The 11,173-nt window shown below is 51.3% G+C and overlaps 1 long non-coding RNA gene across 2 annotated transcripts in view; it reads left to right on the top strand.

The window, feature by feature from the left end:
* The first annotated feature begins 1,051 nt into the window (after window positions 1-1,051).
* LOC309604995 overlaps window positions 1,052-11,173 on the top strand; it is a 32,539-nt gene continuing 22,417 nt past the window's right edge. Inside the window, exons 1-3 of one of the 2 annotated variants that reach the window (XR_014231204.1) lie at window positions 1,052-1,821; window positions 8,345-8,461; window positions 8,623-8,714. This is a non-coding gene — a long non-coding RNA (uncharacterized lncRNA). Of the gene's footprint in view, window positions 1,822-4,705; window positions 8,462-8,622; window positions 8,715-11,173 lie in introns of those variants that run through there. The other variant, XR_014231205.1, reaches the window with a different exon arrangement.

Here is an 11,173-nt window from a genome sequence, read left to right as displayed (position 1 = left end):
AAGTCACTTTCTTTTATTTATTTATTTATTTATTTATTTATTTTTGGCTGTGTTGGGTCTTTGTTTCTGTGCGAGGGCTTTCTCTAGTTGCGGCAAGCGGGGGCCACTCTTCATCGCGGTGCGCGGGCCTCTCACTATCGTGGCCTCTCCCGTTGCGGAGCACAGGCTCCAGACGCGCAGGCTCAGTAGTTGTGGCTCACGGGCCCAGTTGCTCCGTGGCATGTGGGATCTTCCCAGACCAGGGCTCGAACCCGTGTCCCCTGCATTGGCAGGCAGATTCTCAACCACTGCGCCACCAGGGAAGCCCCATAAGTCACTTTCTTAAGGCCACACGGCCAGCTCCAGGCAGAACTGGGATTTCACCCAGGTTTGTCTGCTCCAAAGCTCACGCTTCCCTTTACGCCATGTGGAGATGCAGCATCAAGGGGTGAGGGGCGGGGAGGTTCGCACCAGGCTAGAGATGAGGAAATTTGGTTCTTCTACATTTTTCTCTGAGGTAAGATTGTGAAGAGAGACATGAAATTCCTGCAGGTGACTCTGAGTCAGTAGCGGTGTGAAGACGGAAGCAAGTGGTGTCCGTATCAGACTCCGGTTCTCCCTCTGCATCCCCTCGGCCCGGCCCGTGCGGAGATACCAACAGCCCATCACTGAGCACCTGTGTGCCAGGCCCACTGCGAGCGCTCCAGAGGGGTAACTCACTGGCAAGGGGGCCTCACTCGATTTTAAGAGGGAGACTGGGGCTTGGAGATGCTGAGTAACTTCTCTCGCTCAGGGAGCCGGGGGCCTGCCTCCTGGTCCCGGCGCTAACCACTGAGCCATGCAGCCCTGAGGGGAATGCTTCCAGCAGCTCCCCTGCCACGTCTCCAAAGGGGCAGAGAGGGGGAGGGTCACCATCCTCTGGTTCTCAGGGGACGGTGCCTCTTCCCTCAGCTGCTGGCAGCCCAGAGATCAGAAGAGGCAAGGTTGGCCCCGCTTTGGTGGGGAGACCCCTCCCTCCTCGTGCTGCCCTCCGGGCCTGGTAGCCGCAGGGTGACCGGTGGCCGGGATTCCAGGGCTGTGAGCCTCATCAGTGCCTCACAATAAGGGCTTACGGCAGCCCCAGGGCACAGGGCATTTGTCGTGGCCCTGTTGACCGTGGGGTGTGGAAGGGGCAGGAGGTGCAGTCTCTGCATGTTGACCTGACCTCGAATGGAGGTGGCAACACACTCGGGCCCTGGAGCGTGTCACTGTGGCTCCTCTGCCTGACCGATGATCTGACTGCACCTGCCTTCATTCTTAAACTCTTTGTCCTTCTACCAGTGTGTTATCAGGGAGCGGGATGAAAGGTGGAGGAAACCCAAGGTCCAGAAGGATGGGGAAACAGGAGCTGGAGTAACGACAGACCCAGGAGTCGGCCCTGTGACCCTGGGGATGCTCCCCATTCATGGCCTGTGCTGTCCTTGCTCTCCCAGACCAGCTGAGCGAACTTCAGACCCACGACTGGGGCCAAGTGGAGCTGGGAGGATGCCGAGGCTGGCCCCCCTTGCAGGAAACAGTAGTAGGAAAAGGCAGCTGTTTGTGTATAAACTCAATCTCCTTACAGTCCTGGAAGCCTCTGACTCGGGGGCCCACAGACGTGGAGCAGAGAACCCTGTGGGGAGAAAAATCCTGTGAGAGCTGCGACTGCCCGGCCCCAAGCATTCTGCGGCCCCCCTCGCCCTCCTTCACTCTCTGGAGCTGCCCTGCTGCCCTCCCCTCACCCCCGCCGGAGCCCAGACACAGCCCAGCGGCAGGAAGTCAGCCTCTCATTACCTCCCCTGAGCTCCTGCACAAACAGAGCAGGTCTGTAGGGGCAGGGATGTTGGGGGGAGAGACCCGCAAGGTGGGATAGGGCTTTCCTCAGGGGTTGAGCGCCGTGAAACGTGCCAGAGGAGGGGTACAGGCACTTTGGACCCCTGCCATCCACGGGGATGCCCTGCGCAGACCCCTACCCTGAGGGCAGGGCGGAGGCGTGAAGAGTTTTGGTGCAGGCTGGAGCCCACTCTGCAGGGCGCGGGAGAAGGTGACACAGCCGTGGGGAGAAAAGGCTGGGGATCGGGCCGCTGAGGAAGGCGGCAGTGGGGAGGGGACATTCCGTCCATTCTGGCATTAACTGTTTATGTAAATAACATGCAAATTGGCCCTTTATTGTGTTTTAGTCAATAGCCAGGCATCTTTTATCTTTGACTGGGAGCTTTGGTCTCCGTAGGTCCCAGCAGGTCACCAGGTGGGGGGGGGGGCCGTCAGCCTCCGAAAGAGGAGGATGGGGGGGAGGAGTCATCCTTTTCCTCTGCCCAGTAACTGTCACACCCCAGGGGCTGGCAGCGGACAGGCCTTGGGAGTCCCTCCTGGTGGGCCCTCTGACGGCAGCTCTGACATTCACAGGCTGGGTGTGATGGGGCTGGCGGGAGGGAGGGTTGTGCTGGGCCTGATGGATGGGCCCTGGCAGCAGCTCTAGCTGCCCTGCTGTGGGTCGGGGGCCCAGGCTCTGCAGAGCAAGGTCAGGCTGAGGGCAGAGGGGGCTCTGGTGACTGAAATGTCCACGGGATGGGGGGCGGGGGCTGTTCAGAGGGCTGGTGATGGGAGGTGGGTGTCTGTGGGGGGAGAAAGGACAAGTCCCATGTGGGCAGCGGACTAAATGACTCTCTGGCTAGAGAGGACCATCTTGAGTTGTATTGCTAGGCTTCCTAAGGAGCTAGTGTGACTGTATTTTGTGTGGGTATCAGGGTGCCCGTGTTGGGGAGGGATTGGGTCCAAATGCAGTACACAGGCCAAACAGGTAGTGCCTTTCTTGTCAGTATCCTCTGCCCTACCCCAAACACACACACACACACACACATACCCACAGAACCTCTTTTCATTAAAAAAAGGGACTTTGGTTTCCATGGAAACCTGACCACTTAGATAACCTAGGTGTCTAAACTGACATTCTTGGCTGTAAATCATGTCTCTCCTCCCACCTGTTTCTCCAGTGCCCCAAGTGCAGTGTCAAATTCCCTCCTGCTCAGTCCCTGAGGGTCCACCCTCTCCTGTACAAGCTCCACACCCCTTCCTCCCTATATGCCTGAGAATTGCAGGGGGCGGGTGGGGAATGTGGAGGGCAGTCCTGTCTATTTCTGCCTCATGGTCACAAAACTGGGACCCGGCTGCCTGTCCTCAGAGGTCAGAGGCTATGCCGTACGTCAGGGGGGCATGCAGCCCTGGGGGAGGTCTGTGCGTCTGAGTTAGAGGGAGTTGGGAAGTGAGTGGACCTGTGTGGGAACCCAGAAGTGGCTGTCACCGCCTTCTCCCTTTCCAACCTGTTCTGCAACCCTCACCATTGTGTGAACATCAGCTCCCAGAGGCCCTTCCGGGGGCCTGAAATCTGAGGGGTTTGCCCAGCTTGCTGGTGAGAATGTTGCTTCATCGAGGTGACCCTTCTCCAGGACGGTGCAGGGTTGAGGCAACAGGGCTGGGGCAGGGCCAGCAGAGAGCTGTCAAACCGGCTGCCTCCTCACTTTATAAATTCCCCTGCCATTTCCCTGGGATACCTTGATTCTGACCTCGGTGCAGGGAGCAAAGTCCTTTCTTTGTCCCCTAATAAACAACCTCAGCCATCGCTGGCCTCCAGCTGTTCTGCGGCCCCTTGGGCCCCACCCCCTCACCCTAGAGGCTCTTTCTCCCTGTGAAGTCTCATTAACCGGAGGCTTGGGGCCAAGGCGGGGCTCTTGCAGGCCACCTCTCTCCTTATTAGCACAATCATTTCTGTCTGGCGTGATGGCCCGAGCTTCTCCTGGAAGCCTGTATGCACAGAGGCCCCTCAGAGGCCCTGGAAGCACTGCCTTGTGTCCTCAGAGTGACCAGGACTGTTTCTACCCTGTGGTCATTAGTGCAAAGTGGCTATGGGTGTGGGAGGACTGCCTAGGTCTTCTCAGGGCCCAAAGGAAACAGCTGCTGTTGGATCAGATGCAGAATGATGGGTCTCCAATACCTTCTCCCTAAAAGCCATCCCTGCTCTTCTTTGTGAAGAAGAATTCCTTTCCTCGTGGTGTTTGCCCACTGTAAACTCAGGACGCCCAGAAGGTATTCTTCTGTGTGCACACATTCTGTTCCGGCACACAGCTCTCTCCCTTCCTAAAATTCAGTGCAAAACCTGAGCTGGGCCAGAGAAATCTCACGAGGAAATTCGGGGTGCTCTTTGCAGGTGGATTTCTCCCTGGACATCTGAGTGGAGACTGGATTTCAGGCTCTTCTCTGTACTCTCTGTACACCCCACCCCTGGACTTCAGTCTGCAAAATCCAAAGTGCTTTCCACTTCCTCTTTCTAGGAACAGTTGTGTGGTGGTTGAGAGTCGAAGAGGTGCAATCAGACAGGCCTGAGTGCAAATCCTGCTGCTGCTGCTATTTACTAGCTGGGTGACAGGGAACATTTCTGAACCTCTCTGAGCCTCAGTTTCTATGTCTGGAAAATGGGGCTTTTGAAAGTAATACGGAGCATGACAAGCGAGAATGCCCGTAACACACACGATATTAGTTACCATCCCGAGGACACTCGATGTTCATCTGTATTATATGTAACGTCTGAGGGAGGACTTTCCTCTTCTACATGAGCCAGGACACAGGAGTGTGTGCATTCCCCTCTTGCCCCCATGCAGGGGAATTCCAAAACGGCCCAGAAAGTTTGTTTCAGCGGGGAAGTGTGTTTCTTTTTCTTTTTTTTTTTTAAATTTTATTTATTTATTTATTTATTTATTTATTTATTTATTTATTTATTTATTTATTTATTTAGGCTGTGTTGGGTCTTCGTTTCTGTGCGAGGGCTTTCTCTAGTTGCGGCAAGTGGGGGCCACTCTTCATCGCGGTGCGTGGGCCTCTCACTATCGCGGCCTCTCTTGTTGCGGAGCACAGGCTCCAGACGCGCAGGCTCAGTAGTTGTGGCTCACGGGCCTAGTTGCTCCGCGGCACGTGGGATCTTCCCAGACCAAGGCTCGAACCCGTGTCCCCTGCATTGGCAGGCAGATTCTCAACCACTGCGCCACCAGGGAAGCCCTGTGTTTCTTTTTCTAAAGAAGATATGCAGGTAAGAAAGTCTCTGAAAGGATCCACAAGGCCCTGGGAATATTGGGAACAGGAAGGGGAACGCAGTGGCCACAGGCAGGGGTAGGAGGAATATGCCCCATCATAGGTCTTTTTGACTCTTTGTTCTGTGTTTACATCATACAAAACTGCCTTTTAAAAAATGTATAAAATTTAAAAATTAAATATTAGAAACACATAAAAGGAGACACACACTGGGATAGCAATCCCTAAGCTTTCTTTTTTTTTTTAAATTTACTTTTTATTGAGGGACTTCCCTGGTGGTCCAGTGGGTGAGACTCTGTGCTCCCAATGCAGGGGGCCCAGGTTTGATCCCTGGTCGGGGAACAAGATCCCGCACGCGTGCTGCAACTAAGAGTCCACATGCCGCAACTAAGACCCAGTGTAGCCAAAATAAATAAATAAATAAATAAATAAATAATTTTAAAATTTAAAAATTTTTTATTGAAGTATAGTTGAATTACAATGTTGTGTTAATTTTTGCTGTACAGCAAAGTGACTCAGTTTTATATATATATATGTATATATACATTCTTTTTCATATTCTTTTCCATTGTGGTTTATTACAGGATATTGAATATAGTTCCCTGTGCTATACAGTAGGACCTTGTTGTTTATCCATCCTATATGTAATAGTTTGTATCTGCTAATCCCAAACTCCCATTCCAACCCTCTTGCATCCCCTTCCCCCTTGGCAACCAACAAGGTTGATCTCTATGTCCCTGATTCTGTTTCTGTTTCTTACATAGATTCATTTGTGTCATATTTTAGATTCCACATGTAAGTGATATCATGTGGCATTTGTCTGTCTCTGACTTACTTCACTTAGTATGATAATCTCTAGTTGCATCAATGTTGCTGCAAATGGCATTATTTCATTCTTTTTTATGGCTGAGTAGTATTCCACTGTGTATAGGTACCACATCTTCTTTATCCATTCATCTGTTGATGGACATTGAGGTTGCTTCCATGTCTTGGCTATAGTGAATAGTGCTTCTATGAACATAGGGGTGCATGTATCTTGTCGAATTATAGTTTTGTCTGGATATATGCCCAAGAGTGGCGAAACCCCTAAGCTTTCTCAATTCTCAAACCTTAAGGTGTTTGGCTGTCTGGTTGGGCAAAGGGCCGATTGTGATGGGTTCTTCAGAGGAGAAAGTGATGTGGAGACCGAGGGGTAGAGGCTCCAAGGCCCCAGGGAGTTGGTGTGGGTCTGTTTGGAGTAATTTCCTTGGCAGGTTATCTTTCGTCTGAGTGCCTTGTCCCAGTGGCTCCTCTGTGACCTGGATGCAGACACTCAACGTCCGTGCGGCGAGCTCTGCTCTGTGGGGAGTGAGGCAGGAAGTTGCAGCCATGGCCTCTGGAGACCTCCTTGGGAGCCCTCTCCCCTGCAGGCCTTCCTCTTTCGTTAAGTCTTTTCTTCAAGGTTTAGCTCAAATTCCACCCCTCTGTGAAGTCTTCTCTCCTCCTACCGAATCAGAGTTCACCTCCCCATCCCTTCATGTATTTTTTTTGCTCGTTTCTCTATTCTAGTTCTTTCCTCCAGCCTGTTTTACATTATTTTTAGTCATTTGGCTGCTAGCCCCCACTGTTAGTTTTGAAGTCCCCCAAGGACAGAGACCACGGCTCAGACTAGTTCTAGAGTTCCTGGCTCAGGACCCAGAACATCTTAAGTTCTCCATCAATGCTTGTGAAGGCATGAGTGAGTGAGTGCATAGCTCTTAGCCCTCAGGACCTCCTAGACAGGCCCTGATATGTCCTCTCTTTGAACCTCAGTTTTCCATCTGTAAAATGGGGATGGCAATAATGGAACCACCTGTGAGAAATCAGCTGGGTTGTGCCAGGAGTCTCCGCTGCGCCGCTGGCCCTGATGGATGCCTGATACATCTGGGCAGTGCTGGTCCTCTGACTTCCTGTCAACTCTACTGCGTGCAGATTTTGCCTTCTTTCCATTTCCCACATGGCTCCTTGGTGTCACAGTTTATAAACTTAGCTGGCATTAGGCTGGGCCTAACTTTAGGGCCCATGGCTACCAGACACAGAGTAGTTAGCCCAAGGAATCAGCCCTCGGCCCCCCTCCCCAACTGCTCCCCAGCAGGGCCTCAGGGCAAAGCTTCCTGACTCTGCCCGCCTGCTGATGGCATCAGGGCCAGTGCTTGGAGGCGTGCACGAGGGGGCCTGTTGGAGGCCTTGAGGAGTGTCTGCTGTGAGCCGGGTGATGCCACTCTGACACGCCGACCTCCTGTCTTCCGCTCCAACCCATCTTTCATGTCCCACTTTATGCCCTTCCTCCTTTCTCCTTCCCTCTTGCTTGCCTCTTCTCCACATCACCCACCGGCTTAAATCTGCAGACGGCTGAGGGATGTGTGTGGGAGGACCTGGGTGGGCGTGGAAGGAACATCCATGGCCTTCACCGATCTCCCATCTCCGGCGCATCATCTGGTCCTGCTCCTAGGAGGAGCTCGTGGGTTACGCTGAGTGAGAAGAGGCTCCGTTTATCCTATCTGTCATTCCTTCCTGGTCCTCCCAGCTCCGTCCCTAAGAGGCCCACTGGAGTAAGGGTCTTGCCAAGGGTCTTCTGTGAGCAGCACATTTCTATGAAATGGATACAGGGCCTTACAGAATCCATCAATCCTGCCTCAAATGAGAGCTTCAGTTCTTACCCCAGAAAGAAGGCATCTTCTCCCAGAGCACAGTAGGAAGCCAGGCATCTTGGGGTTGGGGACATGCAGTATAATGTCACTAAGGGCACAAGGACCATCCTAGGGCTTTATTCTTTCCTTTCCCCAGTCACAGAACAAACACTCCACCCTCCCCAGGGTAGTGGAGACCCAGGGCAGAAGCAGCAGCAGCTGGTGAGATGCTACACCCAGCACCCACGGCCCTGCCCCGGCGGTACCCTTCTTCCTCCTGCCTCTTCTGTATCTGCTCCGCAATCCTCAGCATCAGCGGAAGTGCCTTCAGATTTATATGGTGCTATTTGCTGGCCCTCTGCCAATTAGTGACACTTTGAAATTCCCTTAAATGACGCACTGCTGCTCTGACAATAAACAAGTCATTAGCTGGGTCGGAGGGCAGCTTCCAGCTGGATTTGATTCATTGTTTCTAAAGCAGCTCAAGAGGCTCATTAAGATGCAGGGTCCCCAGCCCAAGGCTCAGGAAACCCCTAAAGTTGGAGGCAGATGGGGTGTCTGCGCATCCAGGTGCCGGGTCACCGTGTCATCTGCTGTCTCCTCTGATCTCCCATGAGGCTCATCCCCACCCCTGGGAGGGATACTGACTGCCAGCCGAGCCTCCACGCCCCACTTCCTAAGACACAGACGTGGCACCAAGGCCTCCCAGGCAGTGGACTTGGAGGAACGGCAAGGTACGGTGAAAGGAAGCTGGTGGGTGCAGGGGGCGCTGGGGGTGGAAGGAGAGGCCACAGGGAGAGAGAAACTCTCATGGGTGATTTGGGGTGGGGAATATCTGGGGGACACTTGAGTGAGAGCCTCACTGTTTTCTCCAGTATATGTTCTTACCCTGCAGCTTCGAAGGCTGTCGGAGCTGAAATGGATCTTGGAGATCGCCCAGATCCTCCGCCTTTGTTTTACGGATGCAGAATCTGACACCCCAGAAAGGTGAAGTGACTTTTCCACGTTCTCCCAGCTCATAAGTGCCCGAGATCAGACTAGAATGAAGGTTAGCTTTTGGTCCAAATCTCTACCTGCACTACCTCCTAGGAAAGAACCCATAGCTTGGAAAAGAGCAATGAAGTGTCCTGCGTCAGTGCCAGTGCTTACTTCTGTGTCCCTCCTCCCTGGATCACCCTGCATGTCCCCGGCTTATGGGATTCTGCACAGACGAAGGGGTCAGGGTCATGTGTGGGTGCCTAAGGGTTTTGCCTGTTTGGATGGATAAGTAAGGAGGCTGTGACAGAACACTGCGCTAGGCACTACAGGAGCGATAAAGATGAAGTAGGCAGGCTTTTCAAGAAGTACTCGGTCTGTTTGCAAAAACTCATGACTTAGAATGCAAAGCACAATTAAAAAAAAGTCCCCAGGAGGTAAACATAGAGCTTAAAGTCTGAATGGTAAGTTCCACAAGCTGAGCCACCATAATGGTGCCACGGGGGATATCAGATTAGATGCAGTCCTAGGTGTTAGAGACTATGGTTTTGATATCAGCAAGGGGGCAGGTGACAGGATCTCTAGTTCATAAGAGGCAGACAGCTAAAATAGAGACCTCTGAAAAAGCTGAGACCCTGTGAGGGATGCATCCTCAGAGAAATCTGGACTAGAAATATATCACTCAGGGCCTTAGAGTAGTGACAATTAAGCTTGGACTTACTGGGGCTCTGAATAGAAAAAATTCTCCAGTGAGAAAAAGAAGCTCCAGGCCCAAACCATATGTGACTATAGTGTCTGAATTTCCACTGTTGGAATTCCCAAGCTGAGAAATTAATGTAAGAATAGATTCCAGACCAGTAAAACTCATGGGGTATCAAGAGGAGGAAGGACAAGACTATTCTGGAGGAATGTGCCCCAGAGCAACAGCGTTCTCACAGCAAAATATAATCCCCTTTGAAGTTGCACTAACAATAAAAAAATTGCAAACCACATGAGGAAACAATATGCCATTAGGGAAAGTCAGCAAACACAGCAAACTAGTTTAGCATTAATAACATAAAATAATATAGCAATCTGAAAGAGATCTTAAAATAACTGTTTAAAATGATTAAAAAGGTGAAAAAGCAATACAAACCATAAAGAAAGGGTAGAATATTTTGAAAGAGAACAGGGAAATTTGTAAAGAGAACCAAATGGAACTTTCTAGAAATGAAAAAAATAGTCATTGAAATAAAAGCTCAATGGATGTGTCAAACAGCAGGTTAGACAAAGCTGAACAGAGATTAAGTGAACTGAAAGATAGATCAGAGGAAATTACCCCAAATGCAGCACAGAAAGATAAGGAGAGAGAAAATATGAAAGAGAATCTAAGAGGCATGGAGGGTAGACTAAGAGAGTCCAAACTACCCTACAAGGAGATGCAGAAGGAGAAGAACAGAGAGAATGTGGGAATGGCAATATTTAATTTTCCAGAATTGATGGAAGACATTCATCCTCGGGTTAAAGAAATTTGGGGAGTTCTGAGGCAGACATACATAAGTAAATCCACATTCAGATATGTTATGGTGACACTGGATTCAAAGAAACACAATCAGAGTATAATTTTGCCCATGAATGTCTGGGAGAGTTCATGGATCACTGAGGCTTAAGCCGGAGTAGAATTTTAAGATGAAGAGAGACTGTGGAGGAAATCTAAGAAGTAGTAGGAAAATAGGAGATTCCAGACTGTCGGACTAGTTTCTGAACCGGTTTTAACACAATTTGTTTTGAATTAAGTTACCTAGACTCTGGATACCTGTCTGTTAACTGAAAGTTTCAGGGGACCCTCCGCTGCTCTGTACCTTCACTCAAGCCTGGTCTTTGATCTTCCTGTTCGGGACCCCTGCTCTGTCCCTGAGGTCCACCATGATTCCACAGCCCTGGGAAGAGTCCTTTCTGAGACCAATCATAACCATCTTGCCTTTTGAGGCCTCCCCCTCCTTTCGGGGCTGAGTTGAAATTGGACTATCCAACCTTCCTTCTGTCTACTTGGGGTCCTTCAGGGCAAAGAAAGCCCCTGCTCCGAAGTGGACAGCAGGGGCTTGCTCTGCTGCATCTGTGTCTTGTTAGCAGTGCCAGGGGCTTCAGAGGAACAGAAAAACCTGGCCATGGTAATTGGCTCATGAAAGCTGCATGTTGCTGGAGGGGGAGGGAGGGTCTGAAGAGGAAGAGGGAGAGGGCTTAATGGGAAGCAAATGCCAGAGAAGAGCCCTGTGTAGACCCTCCCCCAATTCAGGGCCATTAGCATTCCTCAGACACCTGCAGGCACTTGGCCTTGGCTGGGGATGGGATGTGTTGGCTCCTCCCTGCTGGTGCACAGAACAGAAAGATGAAGTTTGGTTCCAATTAAGGGGGCAGGGAGCAGGGGTGGATGTGAGATAGGAGACCTCTTTCTTGTATCTTTGAGAGCATGCGATTTTATTTGACAGTTG

The sequence above is a fragment of the Balaenoptera borealis genome (genome assembly GCF_965194805.1).
Source record: "Balaenoptera borealis genome assembly, chromosome: 11".
NCBI lineage: Eukaryota > Metazoa > Chordata > Mammalia > Artiodactyla > Balaenopteridae > Balaenoptera > Balaenoptera borealis.
This window is presented reverse-complemented; position numbering and strand designations above follow the sequence as displayed.